The following is an 18,068-nucleotide window of genomic DNA, read 5'->3' as shown; positions in this document are numbered from 1 at the left end:
TGAATCAGAACAACTCCAAGGTCTGTTCCTAGAGAGGTGAACAGTCTCCCAAGCCCCTCAAGCCCACACCTCACCACGTAAGCTTTCAAGATCGGAAAACGCAGAGGAGGGAAGAGGGCTTTAAGGATGCCCACTGAACCTTCACCCCCAACTTTCAGCGCCAGAGGCAGTGTTCCCTCACACCTACCCTGGAAAGCCGGAATCTGGAGCGACCCCTTCCCCCACCGTCTTCAGCCCCTCCTCCTGCGGCTTCCCCACCGCAGCCCCCTCCCCCCCATTACAGCATCGCTCTGGGCGCCAAGACGGATTCAAGCCAGGGACTGCTGCAGTCAGCTCTCCGCTTCTCGGCTCCCGCAGCCTGTGTCCAGGCTCTGCAGCCTCCAGCTGTGCTTCGGACAGTCCCTTTTCCCCCCACCCCGCCCCCGCCATGGCACAATCCCAGGCTCAGGGCCCAGAGGCGGGCGGGCACAGTGGGCGCGGGCGGGGTCCCAGCACAGGAGGCAGGTACAGCGGGGCTGTCCCTCCACACTGGGGATGCCTCGTCTGTGCGGACTGTGGGTAGGGGACGCCTGCCAGTGGCTCGGAGGACCGGCACAGCGCCCCATTCTGGCAGGGGCTGGGGCAGAAGAAGGGGGCTCCCTGACCCGAGGCCAGGAGCTGAGGTCGGTCGGTCGACAGACTGGGAAAGCCCGAAGGAGTCTCCCAAGCAGACGGGCCTGGGGGGCTGTGTGTGACACTCAGGGCGTGACTGCGCCTCCGCCGGGCGCGAGACCCCGTCCGTGAGGCTGAGCCGGTCCCCGGCCGCCCGCCCGCCGCCGCGCTTGGGTCCCCTGTGCCCAGGTCGGCTGTGCGTGGTGGTGACACTTTAGGTGCCTGTTCCTGGGTCCCCGGGGAGGGGGGATCTCATTGGTGCCCCCAGTCTGGGCGCCCCCAGCGCCGTCGTTCTGCGAGGTGGGCGCTCTTCGGGGACCCCGGCAGCCGCCCGCGGGCGGCAACCTCGGCCCTCCTGGGTCCGCGCGGGGGCGGGGAGCTCGGTCCCCCTCCCTCTTCCTCTCCCTCTCGCTGCTCGGCCGCCCTGCGCGGGGGCGGGGGCGGGGGCGGGGGCGGAGCGCGCGGGCGGGATCCCCCCGCCTCCCCTTCCCGGTCCCCGGGAAATCCAGCCTCCGTGGCTTGGCCGCCTCCCGCTCCCGCGCCCGCTGCCGCTCGGCGCTCGCTCTGGGCTCCGCAGCCGGCGCGGCCCCTCCGCTGGGGGCTCCGCAGTGCCGGGCCCCGGTCCCTGCCCACCCGCCCGCCCGCCCAACGCCGCAGCGCCCCCGGCCCGGGCCGCCGGCATCATGTAACCCGGCCGGAGCCCGAGCCGGGCCAGGTAAGCCGCGGGGAGAAGAGGGGACGGGGCCGCGCTCGCGGCGCCCTCTGCAGCGCCCCCCAGGCTCCGCCGGGCTGCGGCCCCGGCGCCGCCCACGCCTCGGGCTCCGGCAGCCTCGGCTAGCAGCCCCGGGAGGGGGGAGGGGCTGGGCCTCCTCGGCCGCCCCCGCCCTCGCCCCGGCCTAGCTGCCGGCGGGCCCGACCCAAGGGGTGGGCGGGGGACCACGCGGACGGCGGACCCACTCTGCCTGTCAGGGCCGCCGGGACCCGCTAGCCCCGGCCCAGCCCTCGCCCGGCTGGAGGCTCTGGTCTGGGAGGGAGTAGCCCGCTGGTTGTGGGGGGAAGTCGTGGTGTTGGGGAGATCCGGAGAGAAGTTTCCTCTGCAGGTGTGTGAATGTGAATGCGTGTCCCTGTGTGTCTGTGCCGAGTGTGACACTGTGTGGGTCTGTGGGTGATTGTGTGTGCCGGTGAGTGTATGCAGTGTGTGTGTGCGTGTGTCACTGTGGGCGAGACTGTGTTTGCATGTAAGGGGGTGTATGCAGCGTGAGTGTGAAGGGTGGTACTGTGTATGTATCTGTGGACATGTGAGTGAATGAGCGTGTGTTGTCTCCGAATGTGCCTGTGTGTGTCTCTGTGAGTGTGTGTGTGAATGGATGTGTGTGCCGGTGTGACTGTCTCTGTGAGTGGGTCCCGGTATCTGCCCTGTGTGACTGTGTGTGTGTGTGTGTGTGTGTGCGTGCGCGCGCGGGTGCGCGCGCGCTGGCTGTGTGAGACAGAGTGTATCTGAGCACGGTTCACTCTGAATCACCCACACCTGTGCTTTGTCTCCCCCTGCAATTCCCCCATTCCTGTTGGGACATGGGACAGGGAGATGAGACGTTTCCGAGGTTAGATCATCCCCCCTTGTCAGGGGACCCCTGACCCTTGATTCAGGCAAGAGCTTGGTGGCACTCCCCACCTTGGTCTCCACCTTCACCTACCTCAGGGGGTGCCCTCTGGGATGCTGCTGGTCTTGTCCTTCCGGCACACTGAGGCCCTTGGTGGGTGGGAGGGGGGACCTGGGGTGAGCTGGAGTATGTACTTGTGTATGCTGCTTCTCCTTTTGGTGACCTGGGAACTTGTGTCATCTCAGTAATGCTTCACCCACCGAAGGCCTTTTAGAGCTAGGAGCTGAGGAGGCCAGGTGGAAGCGTCTGCCCTGTTAGTCATCAGAGCAGGTGGCACTTTCCCAGACTTCCAAGTCCCAAACCTTCAAGTTCTGGGCCATTGGTTCAGTCCACTGGCTCCGGGTGGGTCCCTACTAAGCTCTTTGAAGTAATAATAATAAAATAATGTCCTCATATTAGCTCAGGGCTTTTGAAAATGCTGTCCTCTGAACTTTATTTCCCCAACAGCCTTAGGAAGCAGGCAGGACAGGTATCATGTTAAGCCATTTGAAATTGTTAATATTCAACTGTTTTTATTTAACGTACAAAAACAGCAATTTCCCATGGTTCAACCAAATATAATGCCGATTTACAGATGAGGATGTTGAGGCTTGAGAAAGGAATTGCATTTCCCACAACCACACACTGCTAGTCAGCGGTACAGAGAGACTTCAGCCCAGGTCTTTCAGTGACCCAAAGAACTGGGCTGGGCCAAGGTTAGAGAGTGGTGCTTTTGGTGTGCTCTCTGTGACCCTGGGGGCACTGTCCTCTCCCTCTTCGAAGTATTCCCTGAATGCTGGGGCTACTTCTGCACCCAGCTACCAGTGCCTAAAAGAGAGAGGAGGGGAGAAAAGAGGAGGAGAGGGGAGGGAGAGGCTTCGTGAGTTGGCAGTGAATCAGGGTCTAAAAAGGGAGCTGGGAGGGTTGGGGTGGCAGGTGTTTCTAAAAGGAACATGAACATAGGATGAACAGCCTCAGATGCAGCCCCTGCATCTCCCACCCGCCACTGCCCCACTGATCCGGCAGGCAGTGCCCACTGCATTTTGTGCCAGGGGGCTCACATCCAAGTAGTGAGCTTGTATGTAACTACAGAATGATGGCCAGGAAAGGAATCTTAGAATTGATTTGGTCCAACCTCTTCATTACAGACTGGGGACTCTGAAGCCCAGAGAAGGGAGGGGACTTGCCCAAGGTCACACAACAAATTTGCGGGTTCCTAGGCTAATCTTAGACCAGGAACTTTGCAGTCCTCCATGTTGCCTTCTATTCCTGAACTGTCCCCACCCCCATCAGAGCTGAGTACTGGGGATTTTGGAAAAGAAATGAAGACTCAAAATGCCTAAGGCTGTACGTCTTTCAACCTGGGACTCCTTGCCAAAGAGAGGGCGCTACAGATGTCGCTGGGGATGGGGATTCCTAGCCACACCCACCACCGAGGCAGGCCCTGGGCTTGTCTTGATTCCTGCCGGTGAGGGGCTGGAACTGCTGCCGCCCAGACTCCCAGACTTTCTTGTGTCAGTCCCTGCTTTCAGCGGCTGCCTGACACCTAACATCATCTCTTCCAGCTGATGTTGGGGCTCGAGCTGGCTACGTTCGTTTTCCTTCATCCTACCCAGTTTCCAGTGCATTTCGTCTCTAGCTGGATGGACCCTTCCTTACCTTATTGGGCTCCTAAGGGGTAGAGAAACTTCTGAGGTCTGTCTGATTTAGGAAGAGTCTGTAGTTACCCCCAAACCCTTTCTAATGAAATCTTCCAGAAGTGTAGGACAAATGATAAAGGGATTGCCCCCATTTTACAAGTGGGGAGACTGAAATTCAGCAAGGGGCCCCGTATTTGGTTGTTTTTAGTTGTTTTGAGGTGAGGTGTTGAAGGGAGCAAATGACAACAAAAGCTTATGCCTAGAGGAGCTTCCAAAGACCCCTTCTGGTCTTACCATCCCCACGGTCAGGAAACCTTCCCAGATTCTGATTTCATTCCCACTTGGTAGAGTCAAAGCTTTGTCACTCAGTGGGGGTTGGAAAAACAGCTGTGTACCCTCCACTATGCAAGCATTATGTCTTGATTCCCTCTTTATCCACCCCCCCGCCCCAGTCTGAAGGCTGCTGGCTCAGCAGGCCTCCTGCCGTCTGGGGAGTCTGGGTTTGAGCTGGGGTAAGGCAGTGGCACCATCGTTATGGTAACGAGCTGCCAGCTCATCGTTGCTAATAACTTGTCAGGCCTCTGAGCTCCATGCAGCATCTCTTCATACCAGCTCTTCTTCCCATGTCACAGACAGAAAAAGTGAGGCTTTGAGGGAGGGGTCTGGGAATAAGGGAGTTTGGAGAAGTGGATGGCCTTGTCCCTGGGATTGTAGCTGGAGAGCTGGGGGGAGGTTGTTTGGAGCTGGTTTACACATATGGTTACATAGGCTTGCATATGATTGCATGGGCTGTTTACATGTGAAAACACTCAGAACATGCTTGAATAAACTTATACATGCTAGCTGACATGTTCATGTGTTTTTATACAGCAGCCAGCCCACAGGCAAACATGCTTCCAAGCATCAGAACATGCTTGTGCCTGAATACCGTCTTTACCATCTGCACATAAGGCACCCAAGAAATCTGGGTTTGTGGGGGTGTCCAGGTATGTGGGTGGGGATCTGATCTTTTTCTGATGCAGCTTCAAAGTGTCTTGTTAACAAAGGGACAGAATGGTCCCAGGGTTCCTTCTTCTTCCTTTCAGTTAAGAGCTCAAGAGTGGAAGTGGGCTGGGGATGGTGTCGGGGGCCCAAGCTCCTAGCTCCCAAAGGCCCCTGCCTCTATGCCCTTTGAGTTCAGGTAGCCCCTGCCCCCCTCACTCTCTGTTCTTTCTCATCCTCTCTTCCTGTGTGTAAATATTAAAGAGCTGAGCCTGCAGGGCTGATGTAGACATGGGGAGAGAATGAAATTAAAAAGGATTCCCTCGCCCCCATCTTGACACCCCCGCCCCGCAGTCCCTCGCTCCTGCTTCTTCCCCTCTCCCCTCTCCCCTCCCCTCACTCAGTGCTTCCACATGTCTCTCCTCCCCCCAGTCCAGATGGGAGCTGGCTCCTTCAGAAAGGGGGCTCAGAACAGGGTGTGGGGAGCTACCTCTCTCTGCCTCCCCCCACCACATCTGCCTGCAGGGCTGGGAGCCCCCACGTGAGTATTTCTCTTATCTTTGGGGTGGTGGTTAAGAAGGAAAGTGGTTTTTAGAACCAGCTGTGAGTGGCGTTGAGAGGCTCTGGGCTGAAGAAAGGTGGGTGGGGTCCTCTCTCTAGGCTCCTTCAGGGAAGCCCCGTGTCTGGGTTTCTTTTCTCTCTTGGGACATAGAGGGAAGGTGGGGTGGGGTTTGTCAGGTGCCCCCGGTGGATGGGAGTGACAGTGGGAGGGGCGGGGGAGAGGGGCTTCTGTTCTAAAGAGGGTGTGTGGCGAGGTAAGCCTGTTTCTTCCTGGCATCCTGGGTTTCTGGTTACCGGGGCCCGGGAATGTAGCTGGGAACTGTCCCGGGTGCTGAATAGGACTCGGCGGGGATTTGTTCTTTCAGAGCTGTCCCTAGTGCTGAATGGGGCTTCGTTTGGTCCCGATGGTGGAAAGGCGGTGGGCAGTGGGGAGGGCTCACTAGAAAAATTCTCCCAGATGACCCATTTTCTAAGGGCAGGGTCCCTGGATCGAAATATGAATTTGTGCTTCTTCCTATGGTTTAGGTATCACAGTTGTTAGTGGTGTTTAGGAACCCTTCCCTCAAGGGGTCCCTCTCCCTTTTTGTTTCAGTTCCCCCTCTCCTTTCAAAACCATCCTACTGTTAGTGTAGGGGTAGAGGTGGAGAATAATATTGTGCCTGTGAGATCTCATCTCCTGGGAATGCTTTTTAGTGCAACAAGCTCAGAGGTATTGATACCAGCTTTTTACCTACTGGGTCCCAGAAGTTCAGGCTCAAGGTGGTTCTGGATTAGGAGAGCTTGGATCTTTCTGGTTAAGTGTAAGGTGGTTAGAGCTCACGAGTTCAGGATAACTTGATTGACCACTTGATATTCCCTTGCCCATTATACTTTGGGATTTTGGACAGGGGACACCGAAATATTCTGCAAGCCTGTCTTGTGTTCTGCCCATTTCCAAACCTAGCTCAGAGCAGCATTTGGAAGAGAGACTTTTGTTGGGGAGGAAGATTTTTAAGCAAATGATTCAAGGAGTGGGTGGGGTTGTTCAGTGCCATGGAGAAGAGAAGGAGGAGGCTACTGGAGACAGGGCAGTGGGAAAAGAGGAAGATCTGGGGGAGTAAAAAAATATTCAAATGGAGGGATGAGGTCTGGGCTTCAGTCTTTAGTTCTCTTGGATATCTTTATGGCTTAGAGTCAGGGTCATTTCAAGTACCTGTATTCTTATGGATTGTCTTTGTAATCAAGAAGGGAATAGAGCAAGAGTTATTTCTCAAGGTCCCTTCCCTTGTCATCCCAGGGGATGAGAGCCAAATGTCAGGACATGCAGATGAGTCTGTGGGGTAATAACAGGCAGGAGGGGTTGATGGTGGCTTCACCTCCCATCCCCAAGAGCACAATCAGATATTCAAATGGGATCCTTCCTATGGGGAGAGGAATGAGACAGTTTGCAGATAATCCTGGGCAAAAATTGGGTGTGGCAGGGAGTTCAAGAAAAGGGAGAGGTATTTAGGGACCTCAAACTAAACCAGTTATCCCTTCCCAGATGTGACTTCTAGTTCATAAGGAGCCCCTCACCCATCATGTTTTTGATGTAACTCATCAAGATGATTCCTGCCTTCTCTAGCTGCTTGGGAGGAGCTGAGTTTTCCTATGCTGTGGGTGCTGGGAGGTGGTGGGTGTGGGTGTGGGTGCCTGTTTGGGGAGGGGAGGTGTTTGTGCTCCACTCGGCTCCCTTGGTTACATAACAGCTTTGATAAGACTTTACTTTGGAGCTGCTGCTACTGCCTGAAGCAGTCACCCCTCCACCCCCACATGAAATGCTAGATGTCCACCCCCTTTTCCCTGGCCCCTTGGAGAGTCCTGCTCTTCCTGCTCTTCCTGATCCACTGTTCCAGCAGCTGCTTCCCTGCCAGGAGGTGTATGCAGCTTGCCTCCCTGCTCCCTTCCAAGCTCCTGTTTTTAAAATACTTGCTTCTTTTGTTATTTGAGCCTAGTTTACCCCCTTTACATTTTTAAGCCTCCCGGTCTACCCTCTCCCTTGGCAGGGCCCACAGGCTGGGAAGGGAGGGGTTCACTGAACATGAAGCTGCCCTCTAGGGAAGAAAAGAGGTATCCTCGGAGGTTTTAGTACCCACAGTTAATTTCCTTACTGTTTCTTCCTCTGCCCCAATAACTGTTTTGGAGTTTGAGAGTGTTATGCCTTGAGGTAATGGGGGGAGGACTTTGGCCTTGATACTTTCTCTTTCTTTTCTTTCATTCTTTCTTTTTTAGAGTTAAGGGGTTGCATATATGAGGGGATTGTCTCCTGGGTTTGAAGAGGTACACCTACTTTATTGTTACTCCTACCCAGGTTTTCTGAGAAAATATTCATTTCTCTAGGCATGGGATGAGGGAGTGACAGAGCCCTTTTTAAAAAATCACATTTTTTCCCCCTGAGAGTGGGTGGGAATGGGATGTGTCCAGGAGTGGGTATATCCTATTGATAACAGGACCAGCTTTGCAAATAGAGAAGTGGGAGACTAGCAAGAGGAAAGAGCAAATGCAAACTTGTAATGTACTTGAAGAGAATATGAACTTTGTGGACAGGATAGAAGCCAGGGGAGGGGTTGGATATCTCCACAGGACCTGGGACTGCAGTACACATGCATGTGTATTTCTGCCTGTGAGTGGGTATATGACTGTGTATATGCACATAAGTATGTGTCAGTATGCTGTGTATATATGTGTATAAGCACATTTATTTATATAAGTGTGGATGTGTATGTATGTATGTGTGTATGACTATGTATGCATTCATGGATATATGTCAACGTGAAGGAAATTACTGAATTAAACCTGTGTGTGTTTGGGTGTGTGGTGTGCTTACCCAGTAATGCATATATGTGAGTGTAAGCGTGCATGTGAGCATGTATGTGGGGCATGCATATACATACCATATTAACCACATATGAATATATGTACTCAAGTTGAGTGAAACGTGAATAAATTTAAGAAAGAGAGAGAGAGACAGATTCTCACCAAATGTTGGGCTACCCAAAAGTGTTTTCCCATTGGCTTGAACTGGATCACCCTGCTACCTGGAGCTCTTCTCAAGAAAGTAGGCTCCCTGAAGTCTCTCAAATTCTCATGTCCTTGAGAGCCAACTGTTCTCCATCATTTGAAAGGAGTTTACAGAGGGAAAACCTAGAAGTACTTGGGGATAGCTGAGTAAGAAATCCAGGCTCCAGGCTGTTCAGTTGCTATGGTGCTCAGGGCTGTATGTGGGGAAAGAGGATGGGGGCTTTAACATTAACATTGCTGTAGAGGTTTCAAAATTCAACAAGTTGGGCTTAGTGGATGAAAGGGGTAGTGAGTAAAAGGGGGGCCCAAGTGCATGCATAAGCCTCATACATATGAGACGTGGCAATACACATGTACAGGTATATGTGTATATTAATTTCTGTGCCATCATATGCATATATCAACATAGGTGCACTTTCTAACATGTACATACGTTAACAAATCTACAGGAATGTCTATACCAACATGGGGATTTGTCAGCATGCACATACATGCTAACACGTATACATGTGAACATAATATAAAGAAATATGTGGGCATATGCTAACACTTGTCTGATTACAACCCATGGCCATATATATGTGCATCTCACTCATCCAGGTTAACAGTAGCCTGCAAACATACTCTTCCCCATCACACATCCCTCACCCAATGCAGCCATTCATTCAACCAGTGTTTATTTTATGCCTCTAATGTGCCACATGTGTCGGGCACTAGGGATGGTCCTTGACTCAGATAACTTGCAATCTTGAGAGGGTGAAGGACATGGAACCAAATAAGGAGAGGGTTAAGGAAGGTAGACACACATAAGTGTTCATTGGAGGGAGTGGGGACCTGAAGAGAGGTAGGTTGGCTCTGGAGTGGGGAAGGGAAAGGTTTGGTAAAGGATCCATAGAAGGGGAAGCTTTTTTTTTTTTTTTTTTTGGGATGGAGTTTCGCTCTTGTTACCCAGGCTGGAGTGCAATGGCACGATCTCGGCTCACCGAGATCCTCCTCCACCTCCTGGGTTCAGGCAATTCTCCTGCCTCAGCTTCCTGAGTAGCTGGGATTACAGGCACGCGCCACCATGCCCAGCTAATGTTTTGTATTTTTAGTAGAGACGGGGTTTCACCGTGTTGACCAGGATGGTCTCAATCTCTTGACCTTGTGATCCACCCGCCTCGGCCTCCCAAAGTGCTGGGATTACAGGCTTGAGCCACCGCGCCCAGCCGAAGGGGAAGCTTTTGAGTGGAAGCTTAAAAGTTGAACAGGTGCTTACCAGGTGAGCAACTGTGGGAACAGGTATTTCAGTGACAGGAGATGTTCCAGATGGTCTTCCTACTTCCACCCTTGCCAGCCCCACCTCCACAGACTCTTCCCCAAAAAGCGGCCAGAGTAAAATGAGGTCTTGACTTTCCAGTGGCTTTCCATCTAACTCAGAGTAAAATCCAAAATGTCCTGAGCGACGTAAGTGCTGTGTGTGCAAAGCCCCCTATTACTTTTTAGATCTCAGGGCCACTCCTACTGTGGGCTTCCTTTCTGTTCCATAAAAAGAACAGTTCCACCTGGAGGCAATTGCGCTTGCTTTCCCCCTCATCCAGAAATGCTTTTCCCCCAGATATCTAGGCAACTCGCTTCCTCACTGTATCCAAGTCTTTGCTCAAAAGTCACGTTTTTAGAAAGACCTCCCCAATAGTCTGTCTTAAATAGCCCCCTGACATTCTATCTCCTCACTCCATTATTATTAATACTTTTATCTCAGTACTTGCCACCACCATTATTTTCTGTATTTGGTTATCATCCCTCTTTTTGCACTGGAATATAAACTTCATAAGCATGGGAGCTTCATCTGTTTTGTTCATTGCTGTACGTACAGTGTCAGTATTCACTTGGAGAAGTATTCAGCTTGGAGTAGGAACTCGATACATATTTGTTGAATAAAGAAATTTTAGATAGCTGGCAGCCAGTGGGGAGAAAGGATCAAGGTGGAATAAGATGCAAGGCAGGGAGACCAGTTAGGAACCTGTTGTCATAGCTTTGGTGAGAAATTAGGATGAGAGTGGCCTGATGTGGAACACCAGCTGTGGGGGTGGCAAAAAGGAGACACAATATACAAACACACGCATGCACAAATATACATGCATGTGCTTGTACTTTAATCACATCTGCTGTTTTAGTAGGGGAACGCCAAGGAGGAAAGTAAAAGTGTCTTTATGTGTATATGTGGTATGTATGTCATGAACAACTCACGACAAGCTGGACACTCTCCAGCTAATGTTGACTGCAGTTTTCCCTTCCTTTTGGGTCTTGTCACCACCATCCCATGTATGTTCATCCCTGCCAGCCAGGCTGCAGAGGGCTGCCATGCAGGAGTCTCTGTGGTTCCACCCTGTCAGTGAGGCAGGGCTCCTGCTGCAGGGGACAGGAGTCGGGAGCCGGGTCTTGAACAAAGGGAATGGTCTTAGGAGGTCAGAGCCACAGACGGAGACTTAGAGACACTTGGAGAGAGGCACGTGGACTGTGAGAGGAGTAGAGAGAAGGGGAATGGCTGCAGAGCTCAGAGATGGAGCGCTCAGGCATGGCCTAGACTTCCTGAAGCCAGATGTGGTGGGGGCGGGACAGCATCCTCAGGCAGCTTCTAATGCCTGGCCCCAACCTCTTCCCTTCTTCCCTTCTTCTCCTGCTCCACTCCAGGTCCTCTACCCTGGTGATGTGGATGCCTTAGCCAAGTATGGGCTTAGGAGTTATTGGTCCTGAGGGTTATGATGTGAATTCAGGTATATGGAGAGACCTAGAGAAAGGGGTCTCTATTTCTATGAGATATTTGGTGGTCTGGCAGTAGGGGAGAAATTTCTCTGAGCATCTCAACTTTGGTTGTTTTCTTTCTTTCTTTACTTTTTTTTTTTTTTTGAGACAGAGTCTTGCTCTGTTGCCCAGGCTGAAGTGCCGTGCATGATCTCGGCCCACTGCAACGTCTGTCTCCCAGGTTCAAGTGATTCCCCTGCCTCAGCCTCCCAAGTAGGTGGGATTGCAGGCATGTGCCACCATGCCCGGCTAATTTTTGCATTTTTAGTAGAGACAGGGTTTCTGCCATGTTGGCCAGGCTGGCCTCGGACTCCTGACCTCAAGTGATCTGCCCACCTCGGCCTCCCAAAGTCCTGGGATTACAGGTGTCAGCCACTGTGCCTGGCCTGGTTGGTTTCCTTTCTCCCAAGAGAGCATGGAGTATTGAGCTTGTGTTGCAAAACGAGCAACTAAGGTTAAACCTCAGGGAGGAGCAACCAGCTGCTAGCATGAAGAGACTAAGGCATAGTATGGGGGAAAGCTGGAAAGATAGCTGGTAAGAAAAGGAGGAAGTGGAAGTTGGGGGTCTGCCCCACCCCTTGCCACTCCGGGGACCTCTGGTGGAGGGGAGTGGTCAAGGCCTAAGATTCTCTTTGACTCTTCCTCTCCCAGACCTACAAGCCCAGGGCTGGGTTGCTTCATGACAGAGAGGCCAGTGATAGAGCCCTCTCCAGGTTTTAGGGGCCCTCTTGCCTCTCTCTTCTCCTATCTGGGCTAGGGGCCAGGGTGCTGCAGCCGCTCCCCTCCCACCTGGGCTGTGAGCATGGGGGTTGGGCCGAAACAGCCGCCAGAGCCGCCCACCTGCCCGCGGTGTCATGGCAACGACTCTGCCCACGTGGACGACGAGGAAAGGGAGGAGAAGAGAGGAGAGGAGGCATCACAGCAGAGTCGAGGATAGGAGGGGGCTCCTCAGAGTCCTGCATGCTGAAGCCCCCACCCCTCTAGCTTGGCCCTGGCCCTAGCTCTTTTCACCCTAGATTCCCCAGGGCAGGGTGGGGCTGGTGTTCCAGCCCATGCCTCAGAGTGTGCATGTCCTTGGATGTCCTGAGTAATGATGACCTTGTCTTCCTGCACAGTGGGGTGCTGGCCAGGATCCTGGGGTACATGGGGCTTTGGCATGTTCAGGCGTTGCCTTTTCTCCTTACCCGGCAAGTCGGGGATGGTGCCTGGGGCTGAGGGGATAAGAGCCCGACCTACTTCTCCATTTTCTCACTATTTTTCAAAAGGAAAATGACCCACTTTTCAGCCAATCAGACTGGGGCCTGTTCCCTGGTTGATTTCCTGAGCCCCCCTGCCCAGGCGTCTCCCCATCCTCAGCCTATTAGCCACGTGCTGGATCCACTTCCTCAGGGTAGCAGGTGAACCCATGTGGAGAAGTCCTCTCCTGCCATCTGCACCAGGCTGAGCCTGTTCTCAGTGGGACAGGGGTGGGCCAAGGCCTGGCTGAGACCACGTCAGCTCCACATTGAGCAGACCCCTTGCCTGCCTCCGTCTTGGGCACTCTGAGGGTCCTGCCTGCCCTCCCCATAGACCCCCAGGACACACCTCAAGTCGAGGCAGGAAGGGCTCCAGAAGGGTGGAAGGAGGATTCTGCCCCTCCTCTCTCCCTGTGTCCGTGGATGGTGGCAGGCCGTCTTCCCAAGCTGCTTCATTTCCACGTGGAAAGGGAGTCTGTGGCACTGCAGAACCTGTCTGTCTGTCTGTATGCCTGGCTGGCAGAGTTCCTCTCAGAGACCACCCCTGCCCCCACAGAGAGTTCTGACTGTGCCTCACTTCCCAAGCTTCTCCTTTTCTCTAGGATATTGGTCTGGGCCTCCGAGCCCCCTCCCTCCCTGAGCTATATTGGCCTGGGCTGGCTTGGGGGGTGATTAGGGATTTAATTATTTAGTTTCTCCAGCTCAGTAGATTAATTCCATCCATCACAGGCAGGCTGAGGCTTCTTCCCCTCTCTGGACTGCCTGACCAACCCCAGAGAGAAGGAGCATCATGGCTCACCTGGGCCTAGTAATAGATTTGGGAACAATGGATAAAGTTCTTGTTGGGGGAGGATTTGGTGAATGACCTTGAGCAGGTGTGGATGCCTAAGCGCTGTGAAACAAACGTGTATTTCTGTCATCTGGTGATAAACACGTGGACATGATTTTAAGGTTTTGTATCTGTGCAGCTTCTATGCACACAAGCATCGAAGTCTATTGAATGGCTAGGCGCAGTGGCTCAAGCCTATAATCCCAGCACTTTGGGAGGATCACTTGAGCCCAGGAGTTCAAGACCAGCTAGGGCAACATAGTGAGACAGTCTCTACAAAAAAATAAAAAAATGAGTCATGCACGGCAGTACATGCCTTTAGTCCCAGCGCCTTGGAGGTTGAGGCAGGAGGATTGCTTGAGCCTGGGAGGTCGAGGCTACAGTGAGCCGTGATAGTGGTACTGCACTCCAGCCTGGGTGAGCGAGCAAGACCCTGTCCCCCACCCCCCCCCAAAAAAGGAAAAAAAGATCTATTGGATGGAAATGCACATGTGGTATATGAATCCTTAGAGGAACAAGTTTGTGTGTGGTCAGGTGCTGTGTAAGTTGTGTGTGGATGACTACATGGCTGTGTAATTTGCCACTGGCTGAACACCTGCTAATTTGTGAATGAGCAATCTTGGGGCCATGTATGGCTGTGTATGAGGAAGAGATTGCAGAGATGGAATCTTTCCTGAGGCTGAGTGATGAGAAAGGGCACACTGGTGTCTGCCTACTGGCCTCCTTAGACCAGCTTGATCAGGGAGACATGCTACTTTAAAGGTGTTCTGAGGCTGGCCGTGGTGGCTTACGCCTGTAATCCCAGCACTTTGGGAGGCCAAAGTGGGCAGATCATGAGGTCAAGAGATCGAGATCATCCTGGCCAACATGGTGAAACCCCGTCTCTACTAAAATACAGAAAAAAAAAGGAAAAATTTAGCCAGGCGTGGTGGTGCCCCCCTGTAGTTCCAGATACTCAGAGGCTGAGACAGGGGAATAGTTTGAACCTGGGAAGCAGAGGTTGCAGTGAGCCGAGATCGCACCACTGCACTCCAGCCTGGCGACAGAGTGAGACTCTGTCTCCAAGAAAAATAATAAACAAATAAATACATACATAAATGTGCTCTGTTTAGCCTGGGGTTTTGTCAGGCCTGGACCCAGACTCAGATTTAAATCCTTCTTCCACCATCTGTGTGACCTTGGGAAATTTTCTTTACATTTCTAAACTTCAGTTTCCTTCTCTGTAAAATGGGAGTAATAATAGTACCTACTGCAAAGGACAGTTGCGAGGATTATACGTGGAAACACATCTAAAGCACTTAACACTGCGTCTGGACAGCTGTAGGTATTCAGGAGCCTAACCTTAGACTTCACAGTTGAAAGGCACCAGAGGCTGTCTGGTCTGAAACGTATTCAATGTATTCAGTGCTTGAATGCACTCTGTACCATCCTGCAAAGCGGCCCTCAACCTCTGCTTGCATGCTTCCCCGGACGGGACACTCCCAGCTCTTTAGGAAAGCCAGATCATGCTGGGGCAGTTCTATCTGCTGGGGAGCTCTGGTCCAGCTGCAGGGAATTGTTGCCTTCCTTTGCCCCCCTGTTCCTCCCCATTTCGCTATGCCTCAGCTGCGGGGCACTCCTTGATGGCTCAGTTGCTGACCCTGAACTCATTAAGCACCTACTGTATGCCATGTCTGTCCATACAGAGATAGAGCCCATGAATTCTGGCCTTCAAGGAGCTCACAGCTTACAAACAACTCTTTACCCTACTCTGGGGAATAGAGATATGAGATCCAAGAGGAGCTGGCAATTGTGGTGTCCTGGGATTGATGGGAGGGCACTTTTAGGGGAGACCTCATGGAAGAGAGTACACCTACACTGCAGCAGAGGGTAAAATTGGGAGGAGAGGTCTTCAGTACAAAGGGGTTTTGCAGTCTGTGCTGTCTTTTCTTTCTGTGTGCTCTCATGCTGTGTCCCCCAGCTCCTGGCTGTCTTCTCTGAAACCCAGAGAGAGCAGAGATGTAGACATCCCTGAAGCTGGAGCAGGGTCAGGCAGGGTTTCAGGCAGAGCTGAGGGGTGGGAGGTGCCATGATGTGAACCTGGCGGTCAGCCAACCAGCAAGCCTTTGTGGTTGGCTTCCTGTGCTTGACTCCCCTGTGGGAGAGGCCCAGAAGGAGGGCTTAGGCCCTGGTGCTAGGAGCCCCTGTCCCAGCTCACACAGAGACTTCCAGGACAGTGTGTTAATCCAGGAGGCGGTCCCAAGCTCTGGACCCCAGGAGGGGACCAGACGCCTGGGCCAGAGAGTAGGAAAGACCATTGGTGTGGCCAGGCTGAGTAACTCCTGCCCAGTGGACCCCTTCATGGGCTTGGGCTCCTATCTGTTATTCTTTGATGGCCCTGGAAGGCTCAGGTGTGGAGCATCCTGGAGGTTAGGGCAGCACCAGCCCAAATGACATACAAATGAAAGAAGGTGCTTTGGTGCTAAAGTCAAAAGAAGTCAGCATATGGAGATACATGTGCAGTTGTTTGAATAGGTCAGCTTAGTTACTCATTGCTGCAAGCTAAGGAGGTAGGTATTGTGATCCCATTTTACAGATGAGAAAACTGAGGCTCAGACAGATAACACAAATTGCTTATGGTCATAAAGGTAGGTTGTGACATAATGGATGGAGGTGAATGATTGGCTTTCCAGTACCCAGCTATGAGGTTGCTGGGCTTTCCCTTCCAGCTCCCTGGAGTTGGAAGAGAGACCTCTAATCCTGGCTACAGCGGTTTGTGGGAGTCTGTAAATCAAGGTCCTCTATTTGTCTCAGGTGCCATTATCTTTGACTACCAGGACTGCTCTGCTGTCTTCTGTATGCTCAGGGTGTGGGAGGTCTTCACAAGGAGCCCAGGCAAACAGAAATTCCTACCTGCATGAAACAAACGAGTTTTCAGACTACCCATTTCTGATCCAAACCAAGTCATGTATGGATAGTTACAGGCTTTGCCCAAAGCTGTCTAGAGACCCCCCCATCTTCCCTGCCTCTAAGTCTCATGCATTTAAATAGCTTCTCCCTAGTTAACAATAGCTAACCCTCAGCGCCAGCTAGATACTTTACTTGCATTATCTTAGTCCTTGTGACCTCACAGGGAGAAAGGGACTACTCTTGCTCCCATTTGAAAATGGGGAAACTTAACTTGAGAGAGACAAAGAAGCGTCCTTGATGCCACACGTCTAGTAAGTGATGGACCTGGGATATGAACCCAAAACAGTTTAGCCTAAGACCCAGAAGCCACAGTTTCTCACCAGCTGCCCCTCACCAGGGTCCTACAGGAGTTCTGGTCCTAGGAGTCCTCCGTCTCAGCAGTGTGCAGTCTTCCCTGAAGAAGGCTCCTGGAGACTTTCAGGAGAGGGGGAAAGGGGAAAGTGGAAATGATAAGGCAGCACAGCCTGAGAATTGGTTCAGTTGACAGAAAAGGAAGAGATAGCTGAGAAAGGGCTGGAAGCAGTTGGTCATGGCTGCAATTAGGGGGCATGAAGGATTGAGGCTGGTCAGGCTGAATTGTGTCTCAGAGGGCTTTTGGCAGCCCTGGAGAAGAAGGAGGAACGCCAGGCTCTGCTTCTGATGCCTCTTGGGTACATAGCTCCAGCTGGGAAGGGAGCTGGGGCCCAGCAAGTCTGAGTGAAGGACCTTTGTGGGGCTGGTAGACCCTGAATCCTGCTCCTGCAGCCCATCCCTGAAAGTTGTGCCTCATTCTTTCTCTCTGCAGCATGGGGAGGTTTACCTTTTTCTTTCTTACTCTCCCTTCTCTCTCCACTATCTTCCCTGAGCTATGCAGAGTGACATATCTGGGGGAGACCTAGGTGCAACTGGAAAAGAACGATCTTCACCTGCTAAGTGGAGTGGCTAGATAAACATCGTGAACAAGGCTGGGTATAGAGGCTGGATTTCTAATACCGGAATCTCCAGGGCTCTCCAAAGCCTTTGAAGAGAAAGGAGTGGAGGTCCTTTCTGTGGGCTGTTGTACATAGGAGCAGCGTGGATGAGGGCAGGAAGGGAAAATATGCATTCACAGAACAGGTATTTTTTGAACACTGTTTATTGGCAGGCATTGTTCTAGCCACTCAAAATAATGCAGCACACAAACAGATACAGTCCCTACCCTTCTGGAGCTTATATTCTACTATGGGGAGGCATACTATAAACAAACAATAGACAAAGAAAATAATTTCAGAGGGCAATCAGTGCTCTGAGGGCAATGAGGCAGGTGATATAGAGCATCCCCAGGGTTGCAGCTCAACTTTAGTTGGAGTGAGTGGTCAGATAGGCCTCTCTGAGCTGAGACCCAAAAGATGAGACAGAGGAAGCCATGGGAATATCTGGGGCAGAGTGTTCCAGCAGAGAGAACATCAAGTGCAAAGCCCCCTGAGGTGGGATTTTCAAAGAGATTATAGGTAGTGTGGGTTATTCACAGGCCGAGCACTGTCCAGTGGGTCAGGAGATGGATTTAGACTTGTATCTGCATAAATGGCTCAAATGTTTTGGAGCTGTAAACCCATTTTCTGTAAAATTTCTGACCTAAGCCTCTAAGAAGTGTTGATTAAATAAAGTAATAAAGGTGAATGAATAAAATGGCAAGCCTCCCTCCTTCCATTCTGTTTCCCCTTCTTCCTTCTCCATTTTCTGGGGCAGTGAGGGGAGGAGGAGGAGGAGGAGGAGGAGGAGGAGGAGGAGGAGGAGGAGG

General features: G+C 52.2%; 1 protein-coding gene across 3 annotated transcripts in view; it reads left to right on the top strand.

The window, feature by feature from the left end:
* The first annotated feature begins 1,163 nt into the window (after positions 1 to 1,163).
* The window catches only part of DLGAP3 (DLG associated protein 3), a 62,982-nt gene continuing 46,077 nt past the window's right edge, over positions 1,164 to 18,068 (top strand). The window contains exons 1-2 of one of the 3 annotated variants that reach the window (XM_032246860.1): positions 4,959 to 5,111; positions 5,350 to 5,453. The gene's annotated coding sequence lies outside the window, so the exon portion shown is untranslated. Of the gene's footprint in view, positions 1,367 to 4,958; positions 5,112 to 5,344; positions 5,454 to 18,068 lie in introns of those variants that run through there. The other 2 variants (XM_032246858.1, XM_032246861.1) reach the window with 2 other exon arrangements.

This window comes from Sapajus apella, unplaced genomic scaffold, assembly GCF_009761245.1.
Source record: "Sapajus apella isolate SASKATOON/1434 unplaced genomic scaffold, GSC_monkey_1.0 scaffold62, whole genome shotgun sequence".
NCBI classification, from domain to species: Eukaryota; Metazoa; Chordata; class Mammalia; order Primates; family Cebidae; genus Sapajus; species Sapajus apella.
This window is presented reverse-complemented; position numbering and strand designations above follow the sequence as displayed.